This window comes from Micromys minutus (assembly GCF_963924665.1).
Source record: "Micromys minutus genome assembly, chromosome: 23".
Taxonomy (NCBI): Eukaryota; Metazoa; Chordata; class Mammalia; order Rodentia; family Muridae; genus Micromys; species Micromys minutus.
Window position 1 is genome coordinate 43,694,324 of NC_137958.1, and position 21,359 is coordinate 43,715,682.

Consider the following 21,359-nt stretch of genomic DNA (forward strand, 5'->3'; position numbering starts at 1 on the left):
TGTTCTCACTTATGCTGAGTATATTTTTATAAGTGTAAATAGTTGATTAGCATTAGGTATTTAAATAGTACATTTATTAATATTTGAATTTAAGTGGCCATTCTCAATAGGTTAAATACAATAAACTACCTATATTAGTTTCATACATTATATATTGACTACTTAAAATATTAGAATTTTGTTAAATTAAGTCTTGGAGACTTTGGAATATAGTTCATCATTATTTTAAAACGTCTTTATTTATTTCTCAGAATATTACCTATGAACAAATAGCAACTTCAGTAAAAACCCTGAACACTTGCTCTTATTATTGATGGACCTTCTTAGGTAGGTGATCAACTCAAAGACAGAACTTAATTCTTATGAACTCTATTATTGCATATCAGAAATTGTCTAAAAAATTTAAAACATTCCCAAGTAAAAATATGGTATGGTATGATAAGGTATTAACGCCAGTTACTATTTCTACCACAGCAGGCACAGCAGCATTTTAATCAGACTCTGCCTTTGGAAGTATTGCCTTTGTGGATCCTTTGTTATTTTCAAGTAACTTTTGCATTTTCAGTTAACTCAGATTGTATTTGTTAATAAACGTGATAATCTGATTATTTATATTCTATTAGTTTGTTAATATGATTCTGAACTCATATGTGAATAAATATGTCAATAATTTAAAAATAAGGATTGAAGAAGAAAGAATTGTGATAAATTATGATGAATTGTTATTTTCGCACAATGTTCTATAGTTCATATTAGATTGGGTAGAAAAGTTTATTATAAAGGAAAAATAAAAGAATTTTTTTAAAGTTTTACTAATTTTATCATTTTGAATTATTTTTAACAAAATGACACAAATTTTACACTGTAGCATGTTTATTCTAGGAAGACAAAAAATGATATTCTTACAAACAAGCATGGAAAAATGTCATGTAGCATTTGGGTGGATATGAGTAAGAAAAGACTGTAAGATCATGTAACTAACATTGTGAATATGTTTTTGCAATGGAAAATTTTCTGAAAAATGTGAAAATATGCAAATATATGTGCATCAATATATATGAACGAAGATATTCATTACAATGTGTGTTTGTGTGTATATGTGTGATAGCTTACACATAGACAATTTCTTATGAGTCCTTGTATGATAGAATACATAATCCTCTTAAACTTACATAGATAAGATTTGTGCTTCTAATGATGTGCAAGACAGAATTTATGTTATTAAAATATGCAGGAATTTCAGAACTAGATAATAGGTTTAGAGAGTTATGTTGTACTCCATAAATATTTTTTCTTGTTTTTAGACTTTATGGAAAATAATTTTCTAAATAAATTTCTATTACTTAAATATAACTGAAATGATAGCTTTGAAGTAAAATTACTTTGCTTTTGATTATAATTTCCTAACTTCTATTGAATACAAGACTGTGTTTTTTAGAGTTGAATGAAATGAGGTATTATACTGTCCCATTAAAAGATCTAAGGCAAGTTTTTGAAACACACAAAGAAAATAAAATGAAGATTCATAATGGTTTTCATAAATATTAAAGTATATAAACTATAAAAAAGAAGTTTGCAAGAAATATCTTGGAAGTTCTTGATTATGTCAGTAGTAGTATAAGAATAAATTTTTGACATATTCATACATAAATATATATATATATATACATATATATATTCTAAATAAACACATTTTCAAAGTTGAATTTTTAAGTAAATGGTTCCTAAAGATTATTACAAGGAAGATCATATTAGATATTATTTCTAGAAGCTCATAAAAAGGATACAAAAGAACAAAGTATCTCTCAAACAAATACTCATAGGAGGAAATACAGTGAAAAAGGGTAGAGTAGAGACCATTGGAAAGATCACCCAGAGACTGCCCTACCTGGCGATCCATTTCATCCACAGTCATCAAAACTAGGCACTATTGCTGATGCCAATAAGTTCATGCTGATATAGTTGTCTCCTGTGAGCATTGCCAGCACCTGAGAAATACAGAGGCACATTCTCACATCCAACCATTGAACTGAAAATGGGGTCCCCAACGAAGGAGTTAGATAAAGGATTGAAGGAGGTGAAGTGGTTCGCAATATCATAGAAAGAACAACAATATCAACCAACCAGACTCCTCAGAGCTTCCAAAGATTAAACCACCCACCAAAGAATATACTAATGGAGGGAACCATGGTCCAGCCACATATATAGCAGAGAATGGCCTCATCAGTCATTCAGGGGAAGAGATGCCCTTTGGCCTTTGAATGTTTGATGCCCCAGTGTTGGGAAATGCCAAGGTGGGGAGGAGGGAATGAGTGGGTGGGTGGGTTGAGGATTACTATCATAGAGGCAGGGGGAGGAGAGATGGGAAAGGGGAATCTGAAGAACAAATCAGGAAAGGGGCAAACATTTGAAATATAAGTAAAGAAAATATACAATACAAAAGAAAAAATAAATAAACTTTCAAGTTAAAAATACAAAATAATAATAAAATTAAAAGAAAATATACCTGTTTATAAAAAGAAATCAGATTTCTTAGAAGGGAGAAGAAAACGGGAGGAAATACAAGGTTAAATATAGGAGTAGGGATTGAAGAAAAGATCTACGGAGACTGCCTCACCTGGAGAACCACCTCCTATGCGGCCACCAAACCCAAGCATTATTGGTGACGCCAAGAAGTGTTTACTAGCAGGAACCAGATATGAATGTCTCCTCAGAGGCTCTGCCAGAGTCATATAGACACAGATGAGGATGCTTGCTGCTAAACATCAGGCTGAACATGGGAACCCCAATGAAAGAGCTAGAGAGAGGTCTGAAAGAGCACCCCCATGGGAAGAATACCATCAACAGACATAACACTGAAGTGGAGAGGGTGAACAGGAGAGGGAGCATCTTCATGGAAACAAATTGAGGGGGAGGAGGGATGGGAGTTGGGGGAAGGGTATAACATTTGAAATGTAAATACAGAGAATATCCAATAAAATTGAAGAAAAAAGAAATCAGTTGTCAATATTTTAATGGTCTTCAATTTAAAAAGGAAAGAATCCATTATTCACTCAAGGATATTCAACTTACTGAACACAGATGGACAGGTACACCAGAAATCAGAAGCAGAAGCAGATGGAGTCCTGTGAGTTTGAAGGCAAATTTATGAGTTTCAGGACAGTCAGGGCTACATAGTGAAATCCTATCTTTTCAAGCAATAATGATCATCTCATCTTTTTAAGCTTTCTAAAACACATAAATAGCACAAATAGTTCACTATATCCTATATTGTATAAATTAATATGCTGTTTTTAAATTATAAATTGATTACTTGAAGCCTGTACTTTATGTCCTTCAAGGAATGTGTGACACTAACTAATATTCTTAATTAAACAAAGAAAAAAAAATAGAATTGAGCTTTGATACCGACAAAAGTTCAAACACCAGGTAAAACTAAGTGTGAATTAGTTGAACAGCCTTAGTTACTGTCAACCTTCGTACATACAAATTGCCACTGTAATTCAAGTTGAATGCTATTTGATAGTTAATAAAAATTCTATATTGCTTTCTTGGGGTAGAAAAAAAATCAAAACTTCTCTTTCATTATGTTCTACCAGTATATCAAATAAAATAATTTTGTACTGTCCAAAGAGTTTGCATGAAAGACACATGGCCCCAGGTGTATATGAAGCAGAGGATACCATTTTCTGATATCAATGGGGGAGAGGCCTTTGGTTCAGTGATAGGTTGTTTTCCCAGTGTAGAGTATGTCAGGGTGCTGAGGTGAGAGAGGGTGGATGGGAGAGGAAGCACCTTCATGGAGGCAATGGGAGGAGGAGAGGGGGTTGGGATGGTGGTAAAGGAATAACATCTAAAATGTAAATGCAGAGAATTTCCAATAAAAATATTTGGGGGAAAATAATACCTGCATCTTCTGCTTTTGTTAGGTGAACATAGTCTTTGAAAAACAGGATAAAGCAAAATTAAAGATAGACAGCATTATATTTCACTTTAGTACTATTAATAATTTTGAAACTCTCTCAAAGCTTGATTGAGTTATTTCCACTTTGAACATTTTATCTGCTCCAAGTTATCAAAAAAAAAAAAAAAAAAAAAAATTCAAACACCACAGGACAAACTCAATCCAAATATCAGGTCAGAACAAGAGAAATTTCAGGCATGTGACATATATAAACAGTGTGTATCTAAGGTAACATTGCGAATGCATATCTTACAGGCAATTTTCAATTAAGACAAAGTTGTATTTTTTTTAAATTTTTGATTAAAGTTTTAACACTCTATGACTAAATAATTGAATACTCCTTGAACATTAAAGTTTTCAGTTTGTGCCAAGGTGTTTATCCTAATGAAACCAACCAATATATTATTACACAGACAGGTAGAGCTTTACAGTCCTAGGGTTTTTAAAGGCAGTCATCTGAAATTATAGTCATTCTTTCATCCATAATGTTCTACAATTACAAATTGCAAGCACAGGTTACTCAGGCCAATATTCATCATAAGGAACAGGTGGCTTCCAATAGTTGCAATTCTACAATTAATCATTCTTCCTTCTGTCTGTTATAAAGGATCACATGAGAATGACAATATATCATTTTATAAAGCAGAGCTCATTATGAGTTATGTTACTGTTCAATTTTTAATTTATGAATTCACTATCAATATTCAGTTAGACATATTGATAATAGCTCATTTTCCCCACAGGATCAGCTTTGAATTAAATACAAGGAGACATTGCACAGAAGTGTATACAGCAGACTGTGGTTTTTTTAATAACCATGCAAACTGTTATTCATGCTGTTTGGTCACTACATAATTTGACATAATAGAAACTAAATATTGCATCAAAAATCTTGAGATTACAAATATAATTTTCTACCTGCTAAATCTATAATTACAATGTTCAACAAGAGGGAGTTTAACCAGAGAGTCAACACTAAAATTACTAACTTGATACAAATTAATCTGAAATATTAAATTATAAATATTTGGTATGTATTCAAATATTAACTGATTCAATTCTAAATATTTTGTAGAGTACACCCAATAATTTAGTTTCATCAAATTAGAATAGAAAAACTGTTGATCTTTGAGTCCTTGTAAGAAAATGTAAGAAATATGAATGATAGAAATGTGATAGCCCATATAATATAATTATACTTTTGATTAAATGGTTGTAAGATCTGATATTTATCACCTTCCTTGAAACTATTGATTCCAAAACTACTATATCTTATCGAAGATACTACTGTGCATAGTTGAGATGCCCCACCCCTACCCTCCTCCAGAAACAATGCACTATTCCCTTCTCCTAAATGTTGCCCAGGCTAAGAGATAAGTTGCCCTAAGAAGCACAGAAACTTGATGCACCTAAGGAAACATTTTTCTTTCAGTTATACTTCCATTCCCATTCTCCTCGAAGCCCATACACGAAACTTTGTTGAAATTGTGTAGAAGTATAAAGTCTTTCCTCTTTTATGTAGTACAAAGTACTTCTGAAGAGACATCTTCAATTCCTAGGTCTTCATTTATTAATTTGAGGCTTCTTCAAAAATACATAATAAGAAATATTCACTTTCAGTCCTGTTTCTCTCACTTAATTATGGAAAATATTACTTGGAATGCTTCTCAATGTCGCATTTAACATTTTCCATTTCTCAGGAAACTCAACATAATCTTCCTAACAAATATAAGCCCTAAAGTAGAGTGCTCTTTAAAATTGATTTATTCTTTGTATTACAGAATAGATAACATCTGATAGAAACTGTAGGTTGTCCTATGTAATTTTTTTAGATGTATCACATTACAAAAATGTAATGTTATCTTGATTTGGGCACTTTTAAGAAAAGTATACAAAATAGTGATTTTAATTACACAGTATCTGGTAACTATATATTTGCTCTAGTAATGTTTCTTTCTCTTAGCACCAGCATTAGAACATTATTGTAACCACAATTATAATTATTAACAAATATCATGCTAAGTGACAGTCTAACAATTTGTGACTCTTTTCGTGGCTTTTCTATTCACAATTTACATTTTTCACTCTCTTAAATATTTAAGAGCTTTCTTTACCATACTCCAAATGACAGTGCTATATGCATGTAGCATTAGTTGTTTGGAAAAAACAAATGCAAATACCAGTTATCATAATGATTTCATTTCAGTTTTCACTGGTTCCTTCCCAATGACAGGCCCAGCATTTTAGAACAGCTCTTAAACTCTAGGGATGGGATGAAAATGTATGAGGTTGTCTTTTTGGGTTTCTATTGCTGGGACAAAACCCCATGACAAAAACAGAAGTTGGGGTAAAACGGGCTTATTCACCTTATATTGCTAGATTGGTGATTATCACTAAAGGAAGTGAGGGCAGGAACTCAAACAGGGTGTGAACTTGGAGGCAGAAGCTGATGCAGAATACATGAACTAGCGCTGCTTACTCGCTTGCTACACATAGATTTCTTTGCCTGATTTTTATAATATTCAGGGACCACCAGCCCAGGGTTGGCACCACCCACAATGGTCTATACCTTCCAATAATGGACAGGTTCCTCCTTCATTGATCATTAATGGAAAAAAAAAAAAAAAAAAAAACACCCTACATCTGGATCTTATGAAGGCATTTTTTCAATAGAGCGTACTACCTCTGGTGACTCTAGCTTTTGTTAAGTTGACATACAAAACAAGACAATCGAATATAAAACTTGTCTTTGATGATGACATTCTGAAAGGAAAAATGACAATAAATAAAATCATATTTAAAAATAAAGTCTTTTCTTTTATATAAAATAAATGCCAAGCTGTTACCAGAAATAAGAAACAGTTAACACACGTAGACAATATAAATTTCTTGGCTATGAAGTTTATAATATTCTAGAAGAAATGTGGCTTGGTTGACCTTTACATGAAAAAAAGATAATGCAAGTAAAAATTGTAAGATTTGTTTTTGCCAGTTGTGGAAAAAACAAAATACAGCAAAGCAGTAGCCAGCATCAAATTAAATTGTAAAAACCTTAAAGCAATCCCAGTAAAAATTGGGGACTAGACAAGGATGCCTACTCTCTTCCTACCTATTCAATATAGTACTGGAAGCCCTAACCAGAACACTGAGAAAACAAAAGGAGGTCAAAGGGATACAAATCATAAAGGAAGAAGTCAAATTTCACTATTTGCAAATGATATGTTAGTATGCTTAAGGGACCCCAAAAATTCCACCAGAGAACTACTAAACAACTTCTGCAAACTGGTTAGATGGAAAATTAACTCAAACAAATAAGAAGAGTTCCTTTACTCAAAGGGTAAACAAGCTTATAAAGAAATTAGAGAATCAACACCCTTCAAAATATTCACAAAGAATATAAAATACAGTGGTATGACCCTAACCAAACAAGTGAAGGATCTGTATGACAGAAACTTCAATTCTCTGAAGAAAGAAATTGAAGAAGATTTCAGAAAATGGGAAGATCTTTCATGCTCATGGATTGGCAGGATTATTAATAAAAATGGCCATTTTGCTAAAGGGAAACTCATATTCAACACAATCCCCATCGAAATTCCAATTCAATTCTTTGCAGAGGTAGAAAGTGCAATTTGCAAATTCATTTGGAATAACAAAAACCCAGGATTGCAAGAACTATCCTCAATAATAAAAGAACTGAGGAAATCACCATCCCTGACCTTAAGATGTATTACATATTAATTGTGATAAAAACTGCATAGTATTGGTACAGAGACAGGCAGGTAGATCAATGAAATAAAACTGAAGACCTAGAAATGTATCCACAGACCAATGATCACTTGATCTTTGACAAAGGAGCTACAAACATTCAATGGAAAAGTGACAGCCTTTTCAGGAAATGGTGCTTGTTCAACTGGAGGTCAGCATGTACAAGAATGCAAATCGAACCATTCTTGTCTCCTTTTACAAAGCTCAAATCCAAGTGGATAAAAGACCTACTCATAAAACCAGAATCACTGAAACTAATAGAAGAGATACTGGAGAAGAGCTTAGAACATATAGACATAGGGAAACTTTTCCTAAGCAGAACACAAATGGCTTATCTGCTGAGATCAAGAATTGACAAATTGGACCCCTTAAATTACAAAGCTTCTGTAAGGCTAAGGACACTGTCAAGAAGACAAAATAGCTGTGAACAGATTGGGAAACGATCTTTACCAATCCTACATCCAATAGAGGGCTACTATCCAATATATACAAGGAACTCAAGAAATCAGACTCCAGAGAATCAAATAATTCTATTAAAAATGTGGTACAGAGCTAAACAAACAATTCTTAACTGAAGAATACTGAATGGCCGAGAAGCACCTAAAGAAATGTTTAGCATTTTTAGCCATCACGAACATGCAAATTGAATCAAACCTGATATTCTACCTCACACTAGTCACAAAAAAACTCAGCAGGTGCTAGCTAGGGTGTGGCGAAAGAGGAACAATTCTCCATTGTTGGTGGGATAGTAAGCTGTTACAACCATTCTGGAAATTAGTTTGGCAGTTCTTCAGAAATTTAGACATAGTACTACTTGAGGATCTAGCTATACCACTCCTAAATATATACCCAATAGAAGCTCCAACGTATTACAAGGATATATGCTCCACTATGTTCATAGTAGCCTTATTTATAATATCCAGAAGCTGTAAAGAACCCAAATGTCATTTAACAGAGTAATGAATACAGAAAATGTGGTATTTTACAGAGTGTAGTATCACTCAGCTATTAAAAACAATGACTTTATGAAATTCTTAGGCAAATGAATGGAACTATAAAATATCATCCTGAGTGAAGTAATGAAGTCACAAAATTATCGCAAATGTTCTGCCTTTAGTGCTAAGCAGATACTAGTCTAAAAAATCAAAATTCCCTACAAACAATTCACAGAACTTATGAAGCTCAAAAATAAAGAAAACCAAAATGTGGATGCTTCAGTTCTTCTTAGAAAGGAAAACAAAGTACTCACAGGAGAAAAGACAGGACCAAAGACTGGAGTAGGGACTGAAGGCAAGATGATCTAGAGACTGCCTCACTTGGGAATCCCATATACAGCCACCAAACCCAGTCACTCTTGCTGATGCCAAGAAGTACTTACCAGGAGGCATCTGATATGGATGTCTGCTCTGAGGCTCTATCAGAGCCATACTGATACAGTTGAGGCAGCTATATGATATCCATTGAACTGAAAAGAAGGATCTCAGAGAAGGAGCTAGAGAAAGGAATGAAGGAGCTGAATGGGTTTGCAACCCCATGGGAAGAACAACATTCTTAACCAAACAAACCCCCCAGAGGTCTCAGAGGCTAAAACAGCCAACCAATGTGTACACATGGAGAGACTCTAGAATAGCACTCTCTGGCATCAATGGGAGGAGAGGCTTTTTGTCAAGCGAAGGCTCATTTTCCCAGTGTAGAAGAATGTCAAGGCAATGAGGTAGCAGTGGGGGGTTCAGAATGGCAGCACCTTCATGAAAACAAGTGAGGGGAGATGGGGATAAAGGAATTTACATTTGAAATATAAATATATAGAATATCCAATAAAAATGATAAAAAAGAATAGATTTTCTTCATGACAATTCTACAAAAATACAGGCCATTGAACTCAATGCAACTAAATATGATCCAAGCATTAAAAACAGTAGAGATAGTGCATACTGTAAGACATTTCAGGTACTTATTTTGCTTAATTTAGCCTTTTTTGGCACTGCTATAATTTTAATTATGTCTCAGGTACTAAAATAGTTTAACAATACGTTTGTTGGGGCAAGAGTTTTGTTTTGGCATTTAAAAGCCCTTGCTGATATTTCAGTTTACCTAGGTTCAGGTTACATCACTCAGATGATACCTCACATCTATTTGTAATTCTAGATATATGTGTATCACAGACACAAACACATGCATGTCTGTGTGTGAAAGTGTGTATTCACACACACACAGTCATACTCACACACCTATAAACACACACACACAAACACACACTCACACTCACAAACACACAGAGAACACACACACAAACAAAAACACACACTCACATAAACACATAACACAATAAACACACACACTTACACACAAACACACACACACACACACACACTCACAAGAGTGAAAAAAGAAATGTTTACCTGTCTTTTGCTCCTTCTGCTGGGTATTGCAATCATACCAGCCAATTTTCAGCTTTATAAGGTATGAAAATGTGTAACACTCTTTCACTCTTTTGGATCCAGAAATTGACTTTGAACTAAATCTTTCTTCCTTGAGTTCAATCAACCCCAGGAGAGAAGTTGCAAATGCTGTTTCCTCTCACTTGCTGTGATACAAACACCAAATGTACATAAACCAGAACATGGGGTAAGGTGATGATGTTCTGCATTGATACTCATTCAACCATTCTAGTCCCGCCCATATCTTGATTGCTATCTCTCTCATGTAAATCTCCAAAATAGGTGTATGACATCAAAACAATGTTCTTTTTTTAAAATTTCCTGTTGCGAGAAATACTCTCATTTTTTCTTTACTTTTTTATGTTTCCACTGGGAAGGTGTGATCCTCCCAAGTTTGGGCATGATATACAACATATATCACTTTGCATTCCAACAGTGACTACAGGACATTGATGACTATGTTGCTGCCTAGGAGCATTGCTCAAAAACTTAATTATTAGAACATATAGATCCTTCCTAGTCCTTAATTCTTGTGGACATGAGATAAGAGCAAAATCAAGAAAGTCATTTTTTCCTCCAACTTTTCTGAGTTCTGAATACTCAGAGTTATTTAAAAAGTAAAGACATTTAAATTCACCATTTCTTATACTTGTTGCGTGTCTCCAGGCTGCCTTTCAGACACTTTGTATGACAAAGTAATGTAGGACTTGTCCCATTCTAATACATAATATTGCTGTACTTTATATTGCCAAAATTCTGGGGTAAGTAGATGGAAAAAACTTCAAAACTACATAAATGACTTTGAAATAGGTGTTCTGAATCTCATTAAAACATGATTAAGCTCTGTCCTTGAGACTAGGAAACTAGCTACAGGAAAAGGCTCTCTGCAAGATATAAGAGAGGCATCTACTTTGTGTTATTGAAGTGGGAATAAACAGCAAATTCTTAAAGGAATGTCATCAGAGGACATTCCGGGAGCTGGAGCCACAAAGCCCATTAAGGTGCAGAACTACAGACCCTGTTAAGACTTGAATAATTTGTGTCCTTGAGGTCAGACAGATAACTATATGAAAAAGAGCTATAAAGAGGTATGGACATTGTGTTATGAAATAGGAGATGAAAAATAGCGTGTTTTAAAAAGAATCCGTTAGAAATTTCGAGTGTCTGTAATATTTGAATAGATTCACACCATGCTTGAAGATATAATTTTATATCAGTCACTACAAGAGACTGACTAGGAAGTCAATTTAAGATTACAAGAAGCCCTTATAACTACTCATCTTTAAATATGCTCTTATGAAGGTTCCCATTAACTTCCAGAGCTGGACCTGTGAGTGTGGAGATGGGAAGGGCCTGTTCAGAGGAACTCAGCAGCAAAGGGAGCATACTAGCTGTGTTTCAGGAGTGAGGCTTACAGTAGGAACTGTATGTGTGCACATATATCTCTATAGGTACCTATATTTGAGTTCCCAGCATGTGGGTACCTCTCTCCTTTGCAGGGACTGAACTCGGGTCATCAGAGTCAGTGGCAATTTTATAATCTGTCATCTCAGAGAGGTCCTACCCATTCTTTTATTATAGGCCCCCATCACAATCTGAAGAGCTATTGGCAGCTGAGGGCTCCTGAGGGAAGCTGAGCCATATTTTCTCAGCAGCACAGGCACTAATAAATCCCTCACATCCCAGTGTCTCATCCCAGGCAGCATCACTTGGACTCAGAGGGTCAAAAAACTAAGAAGACAATCCATGAATAGTCAAAGAAAGAGTAACCAAGTGCAATTGATCAAAATTAATAAACAAATAAATATAAGAAGAGGATATGAATTTGAGAGTGAGATGAGATGGGGTGATGTGGGAAGAGGAATATGGGGTGGGTATACACAAGATAAATTGCATGTATGCATGAAATTTTCAAAGAATAAATAGACACGAGTCTTCAAAAGATAACTGAATTTACTTAAATATCTGAACACATACACAAAGAAAGAAAATCTAAAATGCTCACCATCTTACCAGTCTTCAAACATGATGACATTTTGTATATATTTTGTAAAAAATAATATTCCTTTGGTCTTTCTCAAACATATATGCATATCATTACCAATTTAAACTTATACATATGTTAATGAGGAAGTAGATGGAAAATTAATGCACGAATGAAAGTATCATGCTTAATTACTTTACATGGGTAATATATCTGTGCATATATTATGCCTTATGTAATTATGTACACATATATGTTCTGGTGTGGTTGATAGTAGGCATAACATTTTCTTTCTTTTATTCTTTTTATTCCCTGCATTTTTGGTGTAGGAGTAGGATATATAGATAGATAGATAGATATAAATATAGATATAGATAGATAGATAGATAGATAGATAGATAGATAGATAGATAGATAGAGATAGAGATATTGGTATATAGAGTCATGGCTGACCTGATGTTTTCTATGTTACCCAGGGTCGATATGTCAGTTTTCTTGTTTTCAATTGGATAGCACTATCCCTGATACATATTTTTTTATTCTTAACCTTAAATTGTTTTAAAGAAGTATTTGATCTTTATATTGAATAGTTTGGCTTCTTTATGCCAATGCCATCGCTGTATCACAAAGATGAAGCCTACTTGATCATAGTGGATGGCATGTTTGATGTGTACTTGTTCCTTGTGTGGAGTGCTGCGTTGGTTATTTTGACACTGATATTCATAAAGGAAAATTGGTCTGAAGCTTGTTTTCTTTATTTTTTAATATTTATTTAATAATACACCATGACTGAGATGTATATTTTTATTTTTGCTACTGTTTGAGTTTTTCTGAAAGAAGTTGTTAAGTAAGAATTAGTACTGGATTATAATTTGATGCACACATTTTCTGTAGCCTATTTAGTTAATTTATTTAAATACTAAGCTGCTCTTCTAGGCTTATTCCAGGTTGATAAAACATTAAGTTCTTGGGGGCTTTTTCATTTCTTCCAGCCAATTCCTTAATGGAGGGTTTTAGGGGAAAGCATGTAGGAAAGTATGAAACTGCTCTCATCTGATACTTTGCAGATGTAAGTACCAATTATCTGAACTACCTCTGGATGACTGAGTTCTTTGAAGAGCTGAAAATTCCTTCCAGTAGTCAATCAAAATATCATTTTTCTTAATTTATTTTGGAGACTGGGTCTCACTTTGTAGCTCAGGCTCACCTCGAAATCTTGGCCAGCTTCCTGTCTCAACCGATCCAGTATTGGAATTTCAGGCACGAGTCATCTTTCATGCCTGCCCAGTAAAAGGTTTCCTGTTTTAACCAATTAAAACATCTGGCTTCACAGTTTTGCAGTGTATCAAACATTTTCATAAGTGTAAAATATGTCAAATGAAATGCAATTTCCTTGATGACTCAGTTATTTTTACTACTTGTTCTCTTTCTCTGTTGAGTTGTTTGATGATTTGGGTATTAGGAAAACTGTGGTCTCATAGAATAAGTTCGGAAAATAAAATCATCTTCACCAAATGGTGCTATTCTAACTGGATGTTAGCATGTATAAAAATAAAATTAGACCCATATCTATGACCTTGCACAGAAATCATATCCACGTCAGTCAAAGACCTCAACATTACACTGGGCATACTAAATCTACTAGAAGTAAATGTGGGGAAATGCCTTGAACTCATTGGTACAAGAGATAAATTTGTAAACAGAATACTAATAGCATACACAGTAATACCAATAATAAATAAATGGGATCACATTAAACTGAAAAGCTTTTGCAAATCTAAGAACACCATCAATAGGACAAAACAGCAGCCTACAAAATGGGGATGCATCTTCACCAATTACTTCAAGCAGAAGATTAATACCCAAAATATATAGAAAGAACTAAAAATATCAGACATCAAGAAACCATTTTACTAAATTTAAAAATGGGATACAGAACTAGACATAGATTTCAAAACAAAAGTATCTTGAATGGCCATGAAATACTTAATGGGATGTTTAACTTCCTTAGTCATCAGGGAAATGCAAATCAAAATTAATCAGATTCTATCTTGCCCTCATCATAATCTATAAGATCAAAAACTTGAGTGACATGACATACTGCTGAGGATGTGGTGCAAGTTGAACACTCCTCCTTTTTTGGTAATCACTTTGGAAATCACTTTGGCAATTTCTCAGAAAACTGGGAATAGGTCTACTTCAAGCACTATTAGAAGATGTTTGTGTATCTCTGTTTAAATAAATGTGGTCTTGTTAGAGAAAGTGTGAAACTGAGAATGTAGGTTAGGAAGTTTTACACACTCAAGATATACTCAGTGTGAAAGTGTCAGTCTCCTTCTGGGTGACTTCAGACCAATGTCCAGACTTCTCAGCTCTCCCTGGACCATGCCTGCCTTGATGCTGCCTTTCTTCTTTCCATAATGACAATGAACAAAATCTCTGAAACTGTAAGCAGGCCCCAAATTAATGGTTTTATTTTCTTTAAAAAATTAGCCTTAGTCTCGGTGTGCCTTCACAGTAATGGAAGTCCTAACTAAGATAGAAGTTAGTACCATAAGTGGGGTATAGATGTCAAAGGCCTGACCATGATATTTGCAGAAATTTGGATTGTGTGATTTTTGTATCTGTAAAGCAGTGGAATGCATTACCTGAGGTTTAATGTGCCATCCTATTTGGAATAAGGAAGATATTGATGTGGATAGTGATTTGAATTGTGGGGGCCTGGATCAAGATGTTTCAGAGGAAAAGAATTTTAATATGTTGCCTAGAGATTATTCTTGTGATAATTTGGTGAAGAATATGATTACTTTTCACCCTTATCTGCAGAATCTGCCTAAGACTAAGGTGAAGCATCTTATATAAATTGCATTGACAATGTATCCAAGCCAGATTAAAATCCATTCGGTGCTTTACTATTATTTTTTAAAGTGACTACAAGAAGTGCAATGGAGCTATATCTTAAGTACAAAGATAATAAATGGAATTAAGGAAGCAGTGACCTCAGAACAAGATCCTAGCATGCATATTGCTTATGTGTTTGCAGTTGGTATAGGGATGTTAAGTGTTATTATTACTTTCTTTGCTTTATTTATTTATTTTTGTTTGTTTGTTTGTTTTAATTTGGAATATTGACCTGGAATGAACTACAATTCAGAAATGGAGGGCACATCTGTGACCCAGATCTTGAGACTGGAAGATATAGACTTTTGATCTGGATAATGACATTGGGTGACAGAAGCTTCTGATCTGAGTCTTAAGGCATAGTGAGCACAAAAAACTTAGGTCCAGCAATGTAGGTATAGGCCTTTAATCCCAGGAAATAGATACAAGCAGATCTCTGAATTCAAGGCCAGCCTGATACAGAGAAAGCTTCAAGGAGAGAAAAGCTTAGTCCAAGCCTGAAGAATTGTGCCTTTATTCCCATCATTCAAAAGACAGGAATGCATATCTCTGAGTTCAAAGTCAGTCTAAAGAGAAAATTTGAGAACATCAAATCTTAGTCAGAGAATAAACTTAAGAAAAACAGAAAGCTGCTGATAATTTATTTGAAAGAGGATTGCATTGCCCAGCCCCAGAAAGCAGCAAAAAATTGGAGCTTTGGCCATGTGGCTCTAACTTTAGAATAGGTTACTGGTACAATTGATGCTGGTTATCTGAAGCTAAGAAATTATCCCTGATTAAGAAGAGACCGGAACCCCTGGGGTGAAATTTTCTGTGAGGTGTTTACTGAGAGTGCAAAGAAGCTGTGTTCCAGAGATAACGAAGGCTGTACCTGTGATGCAGCTGAACATAATAATGTGTAAGGCAAGCAGGTAGTGCTGGCTTTGAAGGAATGATGGAGTAATGAAAAGCATCTGAGGCTTGGAACTGTGAAAGGCCAGAAACTTTCATTGGTGAAGATGCAGCAGCCTCAGTTGCAGTTGAAGACCCCCAGAGTGAAGGAGTTATGCGAAGAAGTTGATCCGTGACATGTGAAGAGAGCCTATGAGAAGCTATTGATGAGGCATAGTTGCAGTAGAACACCACAGTATACTGAAGATTCCAATATCATGGGATGACTACTAACAGGAAGTGGTACCAGCCTAAGAAAGAAGTTTGTGGTAGTCAAAGAAATGAAAGGTGTTAGAGATCTGAAAAGCACTTTGACATCAAACATAAACATGCAGAGTTTGGCCAGTTCATTTTTTATCTTGTGGTCCAGTATTTCCTCATTATGACATCTTGGAACAGTAAAATATATCCTGTAATATGGTAAATATATGATCTACATTTTGATTTTGATTTTTATAGCAAATTACTGTTAACGGGCTAGCTAAATCTCAGAAGAGATTTTGTGCTCTGGACTTTTAACATTTTTGAGGCTGCTACAGACAATGAGGAATTTTGAAATTGGACCAAATGTATTTTTTATTATGCTAAGACTAGGTGTGGCCCCATATAGTTACATGTTGAACAAGATGATAGAGGCCAGGGAGTAGAATGTAGTAGTTTGTCATTGTATCTTCTTACAGTAATAGAAATTCTATCTAAGACATTGGCTTCCCCTTATCTAAGGAGAGGGTAATTTGGGAGATATTTTTAAGGACAGTAGTAGGAGGAGAGGAAGGAGGGTTGCTGTAATTGGGGTGTAATGTGAATAAAAACTAAATTATGGGGGAAAGGGTTTAAAAGAAAAGAACAGTAAATAACTATTTTGTTAGTAATTTGATTTTGGGTTATTTGTTTTCTTGATATCTAGTTTCTTGAGGTCATTATATATATTTAATATTAGATCTCTATTTGTTATATAATTATAAAAACTCTTTTTTTTTCCATTTTGTAGACTGCCACTTTGTCCAAATGACAGTATCCTTTGCTGGGCAGGAGCTTTCAAATTTCATGAGGTTCTATATAATACTTGATCCTGGTGTCTGTGGGAAGTAGTATATGAAGAGAAAGCCAACATTATGGGGCAGTTGATGGGTGGACTGGCAACCTAATATAAAAGAAACTTACTAAATTATATAGAAATGGGAAACTTGTCTAAATGAAATTTCCATATTATGGGGGAGGCTGTGTCCCAAATGTCCATTTTTTGTCACCAAACAAAGTTTCCAATGCTGGCATTCGGCTACATCCAATAGAACTGTTGGTCAAAGAGGCCTCATTGTAATCCCCAAACAACTCCTGTTGTTGATGAGACATTAGGTTGTCTAAACAAATTGACACCAAAGACCCCTTGTAAAAAACAACACCTACTACACTACTCATTGAAAATGAAGTTAGCAAGTCAGTTCCCACAAAGATCATTTACAGCTAACAAATTTGGTACACAAAAGTACTTTGTATGCTATCAAAAGAGAAACCCAGCTAGTCACAACCTCTCTGTGTACAGAGGTGTACTGTCTAAAAGATGTGCTCTGACAAAAGAGAGGAGAAAAGAAATCTTTTAATCAACAGTTCAATTTCTGTTAGTTTCTCCACATACTCACTCTACAACAAATATGCATGTGCTAGTGAAGAAAGGTGACAATAAATAACTCTCTCCCTTTCTTTCCTCTTTATTTCATTGTCCTTCTCTATTTCTTCACATTTCGCTTCTCCCATACTCATAATCCATAATTCAAAATACTGATAATGACTTAGAAATTACTAACAAATTATTAAGGCTACTAACTAAACCTTATTAATTCCTCTGAAGGAAGGGAGACATCTCACAGCCATTTTGATCAAAATGTTAAGAATTATTAATGGACAATTACTAAAATGAGTGAACAAGTCATTCAAGACACTTTATTGCACAGAAGAAACCAAAGTAGATTCACAGATGTGTTTCTGAAAAGCAAACATGATGTATACACAAAAGAACAAATTGTTGAATAGTACTTGAGAAAAAGTTGTTTGTGCATGTGTATGTGTGTGTTCATGTATGCAATCATGTAATAAACTTGAACATATTTTCATACCTCAGTTACTGGAGCTAAGTTTTAGTTTGACTTTCACCATATTTTTAATAACAAGCTTGACTACTTACTTTGTTTTAACAAAAAGAAATTTGAAATAGTCTTTTTCTCACCCATATTAAAAGAACTGATTTACTCACAAGGTAGAATGTAAATTGCCACCAGAGAGGATCTTGTTTGATCATAATGAAATGCAAACAGTGAGCATAGGGTAAAGCAGGCAATAAGAGTCAGAGGAAAACAAGAAATGCCATTGGCACATACGACCTGTAGCAGCAGTCGCTCAAAGTTGCCAAGCTGAGGCAAGGTCTATGATTGATTCTCACTTATGTGTAAAATTCTTACTAAACCCAAAGGGAAATGTAGAGTTTAATATGCTTAACAATTTAAAGTCACAACCAAAACACCAGGAAAGAAATCCCACAGGGGAAGCAAACATTTTAATAATCTATCATGTTTGCAAAGTTGTAACTTTGCAGTGAAATGCCATGGAAAGACAAGCTACGGCAACCTTTAAATTCCACATGATCAAGCTTGCATTCTAAAGCAGACAACCCAGGGATCCAAGAAATCTTTAGCTATTATAAACAAATTAGTTTCAGGAAAGTTTCTGCCATACAGTTTTACCACTCAAAGACCACTTTAAATTGTTGAGCATATTAAAATGTGGTTTATGGGTTTTTCCTATTGCTGTGTGCTCTGTGAGATTAGAGACCTGTGACTGAACTTGATGATTTTGCATAAATTTATGATCTAACTGTCGCTTTGTATTATTAAGATGCTACATTAAGATAGACAATTTTATGTGTCCCTAACATTTTTAAATAACATGGATTTATTTTCATAAGGGAAATAAAACAAATAGCTTTATTATTTCAATTGTAAATACCAACATATAAGTCCTTATTGGAAGATTTAGGAAACACAATATAAGGAATAGAATAAAACACTTAATAATTGATTGAAAGCACCACTTGTGGAGAGTTCCCTGATGTTTTCAAAATCTGTGATAGTGAATCAAAAACATCAGAGAAAGGTTTTTATTGTCTTATACGTAGACTTTTATTTTTCTTAGAAAAAAATCTACACATCCTATATCGATATGGCAGTTCAAAGTTCACCAAGTTCTTGGAGTCCAGTATTGCAAACAATGAAATGAAATGAAAACTGATGCGGGAAAGACAAGGGATCCTGGCCGAGCGATTAGATTAGTCTGACAGAGGCCAATGGTTGATCATGGCATTTCAGAAATGCTTTGGTAGACACTAAACCTACAAGTTGATTCAGAGTGCAAAGTGTACAAACCTTTACAGAGGTAATTTTAAGAGTAAAAACATAGATATTTAAGAACAAAAATGTGTATTATTCTGCTAGGGTATATGTTGTTTTATAATTACTGAGTATAAATATAATAGAAGAATAGCTTCTTACCTAAACATATATTGGTTCCTTCTTCACTCAGTGAAATAAGCAAATCATTGCAAATTCAACTTCCCATTTCAATCTCAAAAAGCAGTACAGAAATAGACTCACAATCACTGTTCCATTTTGAAACAGAGCAGGACACAGTTCTGTCCAACTTCCCTGCGGTGTAATCAAATAACCGGCACCCAAAGATGGAGGAAATAAAATAACAGACTTTAGCTCTGACCACCAAGAAGTTTATATTATATCCGTGGTTCACAGCTTCAGACAATCAAATGACAGACACTGAAAAATAGCATCTCAAGACACATCAGCTGAAATGTCAGAGATGTTTCAAATTCTTGATAAGAGAGAAGACGTGAAATTGTGGAAACATAATTCTGCAGAGGAAGAGCAAGTCTGTTTGTATCATTGCTGGAGATTTCTTGCCTCAAATGATCCATTATCAGTTGCACTAAATAAATAGACAGATGAGACCCCTAAGGTCACTGAATAGGTGACTTTGTCTTTGCCAGTAAGGCAGCTTACATTGTATGTGGGGTTTTTTGTTTTGTTGTTGTTGTTTATTTCTTAGTGTTTTTGTTAATGCATATTTTATGTATTTACATTTAAAATGATACCCATCACTTAGTTTCCCCTCCAAACCTAGTGCTTCTTTGAGGATGCTCTCATATCAATCCAAGCACTCCCACTTCACCTACTTGGCATTCTGCTATACAGGGGCATCAAGCCTAAACAGGACCAAGGACCTCTCCTTCCACTGATGCCTGACAAGGCCATCCTTGGCTACATATGTACTGTTTGGTTCATGGTTTTGTCCCTGGAGCTCCTCTGGAGTGGTGGGGGCTGGTTGATACTTTTGTTCTTCCGTATGGAACTGTAAACACCTTTAGCTCTTTCAGTTATTTCTCTAACTTCTCCATTGGAGTCCTGGTGCTCAGTCCAATGGTTGGCTGTGAGCATCTGTATCTATGATTGTCAGACACCTACAGAGCCTCTCAGAAGACAACTATATAAGGCTCCTGACAGCAAGCACTTGTTGGCACATGCAATATTGCCTGGGTTTGCTTTCTGTATATGAAATGGATCCCAGGGGGAGGGTAGTCTCTGGATGGCTTTTCCTTCAGTCTCTGCTCTACATTTTATCTCTGTCTTTCCTTTAGACAAGATAAATTCAGGTTAGAAATATGTGGAAGAGTGGGTGGCCCCATTTCCAAATGGGGACCTTGCCTAAACTCTGTAGATAGTTTGTACAGGTTCTCCCACCCTTTGTTGGCCCTTTCAGACACTCTCATCCCTGTTGCATCCAGGGAACATCTTGCTTTCCTGGCACCTGGGAGTTGCTGGTGATTGCCCCAAGTTTTATTTGAGCTTCATATGGTCTGTGAGTTGTTTCTTGGCTATTCAGAGCTTTATGGGGCTAGTATCCAAATATCAGTGGCTTCGTATTATGTCTGCTCTTTTGTGACCAGGTGACCTCACTCAGGATGATATTCTCCAGATACATACATTTTCTTAGGAATTTCATATAGTGATTGTTTCTAATAGCTGAGTAGTACTCCATTGTGTAAATATACCACAATTTCTGTATCTATTCATCTACTGAAAAACATCTGAGTTATTTCTAGCTTCTGGCTATTATAAATAAGGCTGCTGTGAACATGGTGGAACATTTGTCCTTATTGTATGTTGGAGCATCTTTGGGGTATATGCCCAGAAGTAGAATAACTGTGTCTTTAGGTAGTACTTGGTTCAATTTTCTGAAGAACCACCAGACTGATTTCTGGGGTGGTTGTACCAGCTAACAACCCACCACCAGTTGAGGAGTGTTCCTCTTT

The 21,359-nt window shown here is 35.0% G+C and overlaps 1 pseudogene across 1 annotated transcript in view; it reads left to right on the forward strand.

Moving 5' to 3' along the window:
* The window catches only part of LOC308435770, a 139,125-nt pseudogene that overhangs the window by 116,521 nt on the left and 1,245 nt on the right, over positions 1 to 21,359 (forward strand). The gene's annotated exons all lie outside the window — the stretch shown is intronic.